The following is an 11,561-nucleotide window of genomic DNA, read 5'->3' on the forward strand; positions in this document are numbered from 1 at the left end:
TGGAAATTCACCTAGTGGGAGTTCTTTATTAAAATCAAGGAGTTGGAATCTTTAAAAAGAAATTTATGGATATAGCTTTTTCTAAATGTTAGTAATGGTCTAGTAAATCTGGTTCCATAGTGATCTGACTACTTCCATCTGCAGTTCCAATAATCTACATTGAAATAAGAACAGAATCTATTAGGCTCCCAATTCCACCAAACCCTACAGTACAAAACTTCAGTAAAACCAAGGCAGAGTATCCAAGGTAAAATCAGTCTGCTCCCAACCAACCAAGAAAAAGATATCACTTGGTATGAATAGCCATTTACATTTTGACAAGATCCAGGCTTGAGACAATCAATTTCATTTGTAGTAAGATTTGTGTCATTGCCACTAAAATCCTTATAATTTATGTTGCATGGTATATAATTGTGTTGGGTGACTACAAATGAGCTGTATAGTTAAAACTATAGTTAACTGGTTCTTGCATAGTCAGGTGGTTACCATGCTGGAAAGTTCCATGGACAGAGGTACAGTCCAGACATGACTGAGTGACAACACTTCCACTTTTTGTTTTTTACCATGTTGGGGGCAAGTAGCTTCCCTCTTTTTACTCTGTTTTAAAACAGTGCTGCAGGGAACACCCTTATACATCACTGGAGGAAAGATCCTCAAAGGAGACACATCTCAACTCAAGAGCCTAAAGGCTGTCTGCAGAGACTGATCTCACAGAATGATCCTTCTCTTCTCTTCCTTGACTGTTGGACACAGTGACTTGCAACCTCTCCTTCTAAAACATGTTTCAAGGGTGCACACAAGTTCAGAAAGTGAGTTCTTAAATTAAAAAAAGACTTTGAAAACTTGGGTTTGAATCCCAGTCCTGCTATTTGTAACTGTGTGACCTTGGGCAAGTTACTCAACCTCTCTAAGCCTCAGTTTCTTCATATCTAAAATACCCTGATCTGTGAGGTCTAAATATTCCAATTATTGCACTGCTCAGAAACAAATGTTCCATTATTAAAGGACACAAACCAAAAATTAACCCAAACTTTTGCATCGTTTCTCTCAGCCACAATATGTTCTTTTCCTGAAGCGTTATCTGATATGAAACACCATCTCCATTTTGCTTGCCTAGGAAGATATGTGGTAACTTTTCTGCCTTGCAGCACCAAACCACAGTATAGCTGAACCCCACCACTGTGCATTCTGGCTCTAATTAAAGGCATGTTCTCTGCAACAGGGCTCTGAGAAACAGTAAAGAAGGTTTGTTTCAGATTCTGGCTTTATTAAGCAGATGAATGCAGTCAGCAAGCTCTGTGAAGCGCTTTGCAGTGAGTGGCAGGTGTCCTGTATCCGTCTGATTATGTTAACCTAGAAAGGGCTCACTCTAGCTCTAGGCAGTCTTCACGCCAGCAATCAGACTCTGCCAGGGCGGGGGACTTTGCCATTTGTGGGTTGGATAGCTGGATACCTGTCATCTGATTTTCTGATTGGAAACTGCTGTTTTTATAGAAGAACCTAAATCCCCTCGTTATCTCCAGCCCTTCTCTCACTACTTTCTGCTCTGTGAAGAACCATCCAGGCAGTCACCGCAGCTCCAAGAGTGCCTGGGATGGGCACCTCTCTCCAACTGCCTATTTGGCTTTTTATAGCCTGACTCTGTGTAGAATCTGCTCACTTCCTATCTGAAGATAAATCAGGCATCCCCTAGGTTTGTCTGTCTCAACAACTCATTCCCCTAGGCTTCTAAAATAAAAAGTCTACAATTAATCTATTTGACATAGAAATTAAAGGAAGGAATGTCTAACTTGCACTGTGGTCCTAGCCTAAGAAGAATCTAAGATGGTTAAAATGCTAGTATCGCTGTCTCTTACCCAGAAAAGCAGTCTTGTTAACAGGTGCAGGGCCTGATCTGAGCAGAATGCTGCCGCTGGTAACTGGAGGCCAAGCGCTTGTTCTTCTGAACACCAGACACCTTCCCAGCTGGTCAACTCTTTTAAACTGTTTCCATCAATGGGGGTTGAAGCAGTAGGAGCTCCTGAGGAGAAGATGGGACCTTGTGTTGATGAAAAGTAATGAACTGTCTTGTTTATCTGATTCTTTCATTTTACATGAACCTATGAATCCTGCACAGTAAATACACAGATGCTGGAACTCCTTTATCTGCACCATCCCCAAACAGTGTGCCCACCAGGGGTTACCCAAGCTCATCAATTTGATCTCCAAGCAGGATTTTCAGCTTGTTGCTTTACCAGAGTCTAATCTGGATCCCCACGTCAAGTCCAGTTTCCAGACCCACTCTCCCTGCTGCCCATCTTCCCCAGGACCTGTGAATACTCGAGTCTCGAGTGACTTCTGTCATCTAGTCGCTTATTGAATTCTGGATGTCTCCAATTCAGCAATAGTTGTTGGATGCCCATTTTTCACTAGGTCCTGCTCTAGGTATTTATGCCCCAAACAAAAGAAAAAAAGCCATTGTAAGCTACATTCTAGTAGAGAGTCAAAAAATCAAAAGCTTCCCACAAAGGTTTGATCAGATCCTCTGGAAGTGGTTTAGCAGTGCTGCCTACCTAAAAGCCAGCATAGTGGGTGTGCCTTCATCCACACATTTCCAGAGATGGGATTTTGGATAAGTGGGTCCTGTGGTGGTGAAGAAGGGTTGAAATGATGGAGCTTGGATTCAAGCCTGGTTAGGGTGGAAAATGAAGACAGGAGGGAGGTGATAATTAGACTATAGATGAGTCCAGGGCCTGCAGGAGGTACCACAGGATCAAAGAACAGTATCTGAAAGAGAGACCTGGGAGTTGGAGAACTGATGTGTGGATTTAGTATTTAAAGACTGGAATAGTTCTACAACCAAACAATCATGTTCTTATCTCAAAATAAAATGATGGGGCTTTGCTTCATGAGCACTCTCTTTCATGAAAGTAACCTCATTTGTTTTAATTATATATGTGTGTTAGTCACTCAGTTCTGTCCAACTCTTTGTGACCCCATGGACTGTAGCCCACCAGGCTCCTGTCCATGGAATTTCCCAGGCAAGAATACGGGAGTGGGTTGCCATCCCTTCTCCAGGGAATCTTCCCGACCCAGGGATCGTACCTGGATCTCTCACATTGCAGGCAGGTTCTTTACTATCTGAGCCACCAGGGAAGCCCCTTTAATTATATAGATCATATGTATTTTATTAATATTATTGTTTATACAATAAATTTATTTAAATAATATAATTTATATATATTTCTATGTTATATGTTGATACATTGTTCTTATGGATATATTCTTATATATTCATTTGAAATAGCATATTTTAAAATAATATGTAAGAGCTTCATTTTTTGATATATTTTTACTTTACTTCTTTATCACTCACTTTGTTTTCCACCTTAATCTCCAGCTGCAACAGTCAAAACAAATTAAGCATTAAGATGCTGTTACAAAAATCTTTGGTTCCTGTCCTTTTCTTGCATCTATCTCACCTACATTTGTCTTTTTTGACTATTCATCACCCAGACTACTTTCATATTAATAACTAATTCCCTTCCTTATGAAGCAAAGCCCACTTCCCCACAAAGAAGCTGAAAGTACTTGCTTTCCCAGAATTCCTTGTGGCCAGAGCTACATGCATAACAAGGATGCCTTAATTTGGCACTCTCAACCTGTGAACTGGGAATGGGATTTAAAGATGCTGGGACTAGCAGAATCATGTTCTGTGAGAGAGGTGGCTGCTAAGTAATTTCTAGAAGCAGTTGTGACAGTGGCGCTTGCAGGATGGTCCCTGGTCAAGGGTATCTGCCATATAAGCTCTGGGGTGTGTGCCAGATGCTGGGGGCAGTGCTGACTATAGAACCACCAACTGGTTCTGTAGTACAATTTCAGGTGTTAACCACTAGCTGCTAAACCTCTTTCTGATATATCCTTTTAATCCTTTCAATATATTCTTTTTCTAATTACTATAACCAGAAGTCATTTCTGTTGCATACACCTGAGTCAGAAGACTGACACAGCCTGGTCCAGCCGTGCCTTAGTCCTGTGAGCTGGCCTGTATCCTTCCAAAACCTGTTCTTTTGGTTTGAGTTGGCTGCATCAGGTTCTATTACTTGTGTAGGTGGCAGATGTGATGGGGAAGAGTCTGAGCTTCGAGGCTACCTTTTACCTGCTCTGTGACCGTTAGCCAGTTACCCAACTTCTGTGGGTCTCAGGTGTTGTTGTTCAGTCGCTTAGTTGTGTCTGACTCTTTGCGACCCCATGGACTGCAGCATGCCAGGCCTCCCCGTCCACCACCAACTTCCGGAGCCTGCTCAGACTGATGCCCATTGAGTTGGTGATGCTATCTAACCATCTCATCCTCTGCTGCCCGCTTCTCCTCTTGCCTTCAATCTTTCCCAGCATCAGGGTCTTTTCAAATGAGTCAGCTCTTTGCATCAGGTGGCCAAAGTATTGGAGCTTCAGCTTCAGCATTTGTCCTTCCAGTGAATATTCAGGGTTGATTTCCTTTAGGATTGACTGGTTTGATCTCCTTGTTGGCCAAGGGACTCCCAAGAGTCTTCTCCAACACCACAATTCTAAAGCATCAATTCTTTGGCATTCAGCCTTCTTTATGGTCCAGCTCTCACATCCATACATGACCACAGGAAAAACCATAGCAATGACTATGATGTCTCTGCTATGTGATGTCTCTGCTTTTTAATACACTAAGTTTGTCATAGCTTTTCTTACAAGGAGCAAGCATCTTTTAATTTCACAGTTGCAGGTACCATCTGCAGTGATTTTGGAGCCCAAGAAAATAAGGTCTGTCACTGTTTCCACTGTTTCCCTATCTATTTGCCATGAAGTGATAGGACTGGATGCCATGATCTTAGCTTTTTGAATGCTGAGTTTTAAGCCAGCTTTTTCACTCTCCTGTTTCACCTTCATCAGGAGGCTCTTTAGTTCCTCTTCACTTTCTGCCATAAGTGTTGTGTCATCTGCGTATCTGGGGTTACTGATATTTCTCCCGGCAATCTTGATTCCAGTTTGAGCTTCATCCAGTCCAGCATTTCCCATGATGTACTCTGCATAGAAGTTAAATAAGCAGGGTGATAATATACAGCCTTGACGTACTCCTTTCCCAATTTGCGACCAGTCCGTTGTCCCCTGTCCGAATCTAATTGTTGCTTCCTGACCTGCATACAGGTTTCTCAGGAGGCAGGTAAGGTGGTCTGGTATTCCCATCTCTTTAAGAATTTTCCACAGTTTGTTGTGATCCACACAGTTAAAGGCTTAGCATAGTCAATGAAGCGGAAGTCTCAGTTACTAGCTCTAAAAGATAAGAGGACACTTCCTTCTGACCTGCTCTGGTTATAGGATTTGGGTGATCTCTCTCTCAAAGGTCTGTGCTGAGTATGAGGGACAGATTGAACTGCTCATTGTTGATGCCACCCCTTCCCGCTGCCCATGGAAGGTTCTCTCTCTCTGTCTTGTCTTTTAGATTTTATCTTGGCTGTGCTGGGTCTCTGTTGTGGAGCACAGGCTTTCTCTAGTTGCAGGACGCTGTCTCTAGTGTGATCAGGCTCAGGAGCTGTGGGTCATGGGCCTCGTTGCCTCCCCCTGGCATGTGGGATCTTAATTCCCTGACCAAGGATGGACCCCCATGTCCCCGACATTGAAAGGTGGATTCTTAACCACTGGACCACCAGGGAGGTCCCTGGAAGCTTCTATTTTAAGTTCATAACATTCTAAAGCAACTAGATTTATCACGTCTTCTCTTCCATTCGTCGTCTTCCCTTCAAAAACACTGGGTGAGACTGGGACAGTGGACATTCTGGAAGTTAAAAGAGATGAGAGACTAAGGGGAATGGAAGGAACTTCCTAAAAGCTCAGGGAGGAGAGACAGATGTGTCCTTAACGTTATCCTCTTGCATATGGCTTCTTACAAGGAGCTTCCTCAGCCAACATACTTCACATCTTAAGTGCCAGGTCCTGGGACAGAGTGTACCGTGCTCAGCCCTTCCTCTTCTCTTCTCAAAATCCTTCGATAAATTTTCTAAATAACTGCCTAGTCTTTGCTCTTTTCTGTTCTAATCCATGCACCATACCTTATCCCAAGGTGGCTTTCTAAAGTATACATGAGGTCATGTCTTGGCCCTGTGTATCTCCTTGAGTCATGGGCAAATGAATTACATTTTCCAAGCCTCAGTTTTCTCATCTATAAAATGAGGATAGTAATACCTATGTCATGGGGGTTTTTGTGAAGACTAAATGAAATGGTAGGTATGTAGCCTGGAGCGTAGTGCCTGGAACACAGCAAGAGTTCCTGCGTTAGCTATTGCTATTACTACCGTTATTGCCCGGGGTACATAGCTGTCTGGTCCAGTGGTCGTGAGCGCTTGCCAGGGAGTCAGACACAGCTGGCTCTGTCTTTACTATTCATATGAGCTTAGGCAAGTCAGGTTACCTCTCCTCATTTCCTTTCCATGAAAATAAATAAATAAAAATCCTTCCACTCAGGGTTTCTGTGAGGGTGAAATGAGATAGTATATGCATTTCAGAATTAGGTTAGGCTAATAGAGGGCTCTAAACAAGCCATTACCCCTACCCCCATAAAAGCTGAAGGGAGACTGAGTTGTTACTAAGGACTCAAATTCTTCTTCTCTCTGTCCTTCACCATCCTTGGGGGTTGCCTAGTAGCCCATGACAGCAAAAGTTTTAAGACTTCCTGGAATTTCCACCCAACAACTTCTAATTGCACATCATTGTCCAGCATGTAGTATAAAGTCACATCTAGCTGCAAGGAAAACAAGAATTAAAGTTTTTCAGCTGGACAAATTGCCACTCAGAATGAAATAGGGTTCCTCAAGTCATTCTGCCAACAACTATACGAATGAGCTTGGAGGCAGATCTTCCAGCCCAGTCAAGCCTTCAGATGGCCAATGGCTTGACTTCGACCTCATGAGAAACCAGTATTACTGAGCTAAGTTGCTCCTAGACACCTCACCCTCAGAAATGGTGTGAGATTCTGTTGTTTTAAGCTACTAAACGTTGGGGCAATTTGTTACGCAGCAATCAATAACTAATACGGTAGACAACAAGCCGCAGAATATTAGATTATCTTTGTCACCAATAGAAACCATAGCTATTTAAATATAGTTAAGTTGCTGTAGATATTTTAAAATATTATTTCTACTCACCCTTCCTTTAGAATTACAGTATTATTAGATTTACTATTAGATAACACACAATTTCCTTAGGATTCATTCAGTCCTAAAGGAAATCAACCTTGAATATTTATGGAAGGACTGATGCTGAAGCTTCAGCTCCAGTATTGTGGCCACTTGATGGGAACAGCTGACTCATTGGAAAAATACCCTAATGCTGGGAAAGACCGAGGGCAGGAGGAAAAGGGGGCAACAGAGGATGAGATGGTTGGATGACATCACCTACTCAATGGACATGAGTTTGAGCAAGCTCCAGGAGATGGTGAAGGACATGGGAGTCTGGCATGTTGCAGTTTATGGCATCAGAAAGAGTTGGACACAACTTAGCGACTGAACAACGACAACAATACATGATTACGGTCTTGCATTTTTGTGTTATGTAGTAGGCCAGCTACTGGGCAACTCTGGATCTAGGGATCAGTGTGTTTCTCACACTGATAACTCTGATATCTTTGTTGCTTTTGAGGAATTTCTATCAAAAATTATTTGTTGATCAAACAAGATCAAACAGAGGAGGTAAGTTGTTTCCATTGTTGGTTCAGGTTTTGCAAACCAGACAGTCCAAATGAGAATTCTTAACACTCCATAAGGCAGCTTGACCTTTGGTAATGTGAGCAAGTGTGCAGTCAAGAAGCGTGTTGTTTTCAAACCTGTCTAATGGTTGAAGTAACTGTTGCTGGATATTATTTAAGATAATTTAGTAGTGTTAACACAATATAGGCCATGTTACACATTCTGCAAGTAGCACAGGTGCTTTAGTTTTGCACTGTAAACTCTCTTTGTACATTGTCTGTGTTTTGAAGTAAATGTATAAATGAACACATAGTATTTGTACAGGCTGTATTTGCATATTAATTTTCCTTAGAAAATACTGAGAGGTCTTTTGTTTATTTGTTTGGCCTAGCTGTGTGGCTTGTGGGATCTTAGTTCTCTGACCATGGATCAAACCAGTGCCCCCTGTAGTGGAAGCTCAGAGTACTAACCACTGGACCACCAAGGAATTTCCCTGAGCATTTAAGAAAACTGAAGGCAAGATATTCAGGTATGGCCAAGAGAAGAGATCGGCATCTCGTTCACCCCAAAAGAAACTGGGACAAAAGCGATAGTTGACATAAAGAAAAAATGACAAAACACCCATTTCATTTCCCCAGAAATGAAACATACGTCATATAAACGTACAAACAAAATCATAGAACAATCTGAGAAGCATTTATGCTTGAAAAACTGCTGATGAACTTCAGGTGAGAATAGTGGGAATCTGTGATTTTCTGGCCCGAGGCTGCTCCATCACTGTCTCCCTCAGTTATTTGGTACAGAGGTTCTAAATTTTAAGACAGTCAGGACCTTCTCTGCTCTGGTTAGTGGGGACAGAGGATAGTGATCAAAAACACCTGACAGTGTTGTTGATGAAGGGACAGTCTCAGAGGTAGCAGTGAGGAGGGGCCAGTGGCTCTACCATCTTAAGTTTGTAGTCTTGGTTGGGGCAAGCTTCCAGGATGAAGCTGCATGCGTGCACAGAGATAAGAGAGGGCCCGATCAGCTACACACTCCTGGCCAACCCTGAGGTTGTGTATGTGCAGAGGAAATACAAAAGGGCATAACAATAAGTAAAAGCTGGATAAGAGTGAAAATGGTGGCCTAAACTATGAATACACTCCCCCCTGGCCCCATACACGGATCTGTCAGTAGAGGACAGAAGATTGTTTAGTGGCTTGAGGTGGTTGGACACAAGCTCTGTTTGATCGGTGGCTAGTCACTCAGTTATGAAGTACATGAGGCAAGTACTTCAGGAAGACAGAAATAAAAATAACTAAAAAAAGACAGTAGTTGTAGCTGTATTCTGCTGGAGAGACAGATTTCATGGATTTAGCCCAGACAAGTTACTAATCAGAGAAACAATAAACAGATAAACAAACAGAAATAACAGTAACCTGCAGGGGGGATTTAGAATTCAGACTTGCTGCAAGATGTTATCTAAAATGTCCAGTTTACAATAAGAACAGCAACAACAAATTATAAGACACACAAAGAAGTGGAAATGCATGACCCATACTTGGAAAAAAACAGTTAATATAAATTGACTCTGAGTGACTATTGATACTGAATTTAGCAGACAAAGACTTCAAAGAGGCTGTTATAAGGATGTTCAAAGAACTAAAGGAAATTATATTTAAAGAATTCAAAGAAATTATGGTCACAATGAATCAATAATAGAGATTCTCAATAAGGAGATAGAAATAATAAGAACCCAAGGATATTCTGGAGTTGAAGAATACAGTAACAGCCCAAAATAATCTATAAAACCAATGCAATCCCTATCCAATGCCAACAACATTAATTTCTTTTTGCAGAAACAGAAAAATCCATCTTAAAATTCATATGGAATCTCTAGCAATCACAACGGTATGGTGCTGGCATAAAGACAGACGTATCAACCAATGGAATAGAATAGAGCAGTGGTCTGACACAAGGGATGAGTTTCATAAAAAACATTTTTTCCATGGAATGAGGGGAGATATAGTTCAGGCGGTAATGTGAGCTATGGGGAGTGGCAGATGAAGCTTTGTTCACTTGCCTGCCGCTCACCTTCTGCTGTGTGGTCCCGTTCCGAATAGACTTCGAATCAGTACTGGTCTGTGGCCCAGGGATTGGGGAACCGTGCAACAGAGAGCCCAGAAATAAACCCATATGGTCAAGTGACTTAAAAAAAAATTTTTTTTTTTAATTGTTGGCTGCATTGCACAGCATGTGGGATCTTAGTTTCCTGACCAGGGACTGAACCCCTGTCCTCCAAAGTGGAAGCATGGAGTCTTAACCATTGCTCCAGTCAACGTGGCAACTGAAGTGAAGTCTGTAGAAATGCACCATGAAGCACTGAGTGAAACCCTTCCTGGGGACAATGTGGGCTTCAATGTCAAGAACATGTCTGTCGAAGATGTTCGTCGTGGCAATGTGGCTGGTGAGAGCAAAAATGACTCACCAGTGGAAACAGCTGGCTTCACAGCTCGGGTGATTATTTTGAACCACCCAGGCCAAATCAGTGCTGGATATGCACCTGTGCTGGACTGTCACACAGCTCACGTTGCTTGCAAGTTTGCTGGGTTGAACGAGATTGATCATCGTTCTGGGAGAAAGCTGGAACATGGCCCTAAATTCTTGAAATCTGGTGATGCTGCCATCATTGATATGGTTCCAGGCAAGCCCATGTGTGTCGAGAGCTTCTCAGGCCATTTTGCTGTGTGTGATATGAGACAGTCTCTATGGGTGTCAAAGCAGTGGACAAGAAGGCAGCTGGAGCTGGCAAGGTCACCAAGTCTGCCCAGAAAGCTCAGAAGGCTAAATGAATACTATCCCCAATACCTGCCACCCCAGTCTTAATCAGCGGTGGAAGACCAGTCTCAGACTGTTTCTCTCAATTGGCCATTTAAGTTTAATAGTAAAAGACCGGTTAATGACAACAATGCATTGTAAAACCTTCAGAAGGAAAGGAGAATGTTTTTGTGAACCCTATGTTTTGTGTGTGGCAGTTTAAGTTATTAGTTTTTAAAATCAGTACTTTTTAATGAAAACAACTTGACCAAAAATCTGTAACAAAATTTGAGACCCATTAAAAAAAGTTCAATGAGAAACCTGTGTCTTCTTTTGGTCAACATTGTAACTGCCTATAGTACTACTTTGGTAAGAGTTGCTCATAACCTATTTCTGGTGAAACAATTTTTGATTTATAGGTTTGTATTTCTAGGGTGGAGCTTCAGGTTTGTTAACCTTGTGTTGAGAACTCATCTGTTTTAATCACATCTTAAGCACTGGTACAACACTTTCTAGGCTAGGACAGATGAGCAAAGAGTAACTATGTTTTATATGTAAGCTAGTTTGTAAGGTCAGATTCTATGGTATAAGAGCTCCCATTGCATATACAATTTTGTATGGTTACATAAATAATGAGTGAATCTATGTCATTTAGTTTCCCAGTTATGAGGCTGTGCATTCACATTTATAATATTAAGTTCAGTTCAGTTCAGTTCAGTCGCTCAGTCGTGTCCGACTCTTTGCGACCCCATGAATCGCAGCACGCCAGGCCTCCCTGTCCATCACCATCTCCCGGAGTTCACTCAGACTCACATTCATCGAGTCGGTGATGCCATCCAGCCATCTCATCCTCGGTTTTCCCCTTCTCCTCCTGCCCCCAATCCCTCCTAGCATCAGAGTCTTTTCCAATGAGTCAACTCTTCGCATGAGGTGGCCAAAGTACTGGAGTTTCAGCTTTAGCATCAGTCCTTTCAAAGAAATCCCAGGGCTGATCTCCTTCAGAATGGACTGGTTGGATCTCCTTGCAGTCCAAGGGACTCTCAAGAGTCTTCTCCAACACCACAGTTCAAAAGC

General features: G+C 42.2%; 1 pseudogene; it reads left to right on the plus strand.

Annotated features, from left to right (window-relative positions):
* The first annotated feature begins 7,901 nt into the window (after positions 1 to 7,901).
* On the plus strand, positions 7,902 to 10,761 carry LOC138425916 (elongation factor 1-alpha 1 pseudogene; annotated as a pseudogene).
* The last annotated feature ends 800 nt before the right edge of the window (positions 10,762 to 11,561 follow it).

The sequence above is a fragment of the Ovis canadensis genome, chromosome 20, assembly GCF_042477335.2.
Source record: "Ovis canadensis isolate MfBH-ARS-UI-01 breed Bighorn chromosome 20, ARS-UI_OviCan_v2, whole genome shotgun sequence".
In the NCBI taxonomy this organism is placed as follows: Eukaryota; Metazoa; Chordata; class Mammalia; order Artiodactyla; family Bovidae; genus Ovis; species Ovis canadensis.